The sequence below is a fragment of the Vombatus ursinus genome, unplaced genomic scaffold (assembly GCF_900497805.2).
Source record: "Vombatus ursinus unplaced genomic scaffold, bare-nosed wombat genome assembly UNPS02011014.1, whole genome shotgun sequence".
Taxonomy (NCBI): Eukaryota; Metazoa; Chordata; class Mammalia; order Diprotodontia; family Vombatidae; genus Vombatus; species Vombatus ursinus.
The window spans coordinates 1,891,816-1,892,614 of NW_020950792.1; positions in this window are offsets into that span (position 1 = coordinate 1,891,816).

A 799-nucleotide genomic window follows, 5' to 3' on the forward strand; every position below is an offset into this window, starting at 1 on the left:
TTTCTTTCTTTCTTTCTTTCTTTCTTTCTTTCTTTCTTTCTTTCTTTCTTTCTTTCTTTCTTTCTTTTTAGGCAATTGGGGTTAAGCGACTTGCCCAGGGTCACACAGCTAGTAAGTGTCAAGTGTTTGATCTGAGGCCGGATTTGAACTCAGGTCCTCCTGACTTCAGAGCCAGTGCTCTATCCACTGTGCCACCTAGCTGCTTCCTTACCCTATTTCTTGCTCATCCCCTTTTGGCTCTTGGTGTTCTGATCCTTGCTTGGCACATTGTCCCCATTATAGATTTTCAATCCTCATTCTTGCTTCATGCCCACTGGCATTTGGCACGTGGTTTTCCAGTTCCTTGCCTGGTCAGACTTGAAAAGAATAACTCTTGGCTATGTCTCTTGCTGATCAGATCGAGACTCCACCTGTAGGCATTAACCTTATCAGGTGACCACTTGGGAGGTCACTTTTGCCCACCTCAGGCAAGGTTTTGCTACACTCTACCGATTCCTGCAAATAGTATATGCTTGCAATTGCACTTGGATATGATCATTGAACCCGTTCTTTAAAGAGGCATAAAGAATGGGGAGAGTAAGCATTAGACTAGAGAGAATCAAATGTCCTCATTTGATAAAAAGGGAGGATTTCACGACTGGAGACAAGTGAACTTTGTGTGTGTGTGTATTAAAAGTGTTTCAATAATACACTTTTCTTTCTTTTCTCTTTTGCACTAAGTGGCACAGTGAATAGAGCACTGGGACTGAAATCAGGAAGACCTGAATTCAAATCCAGGCTTAGACCCTGTGTGTGACTC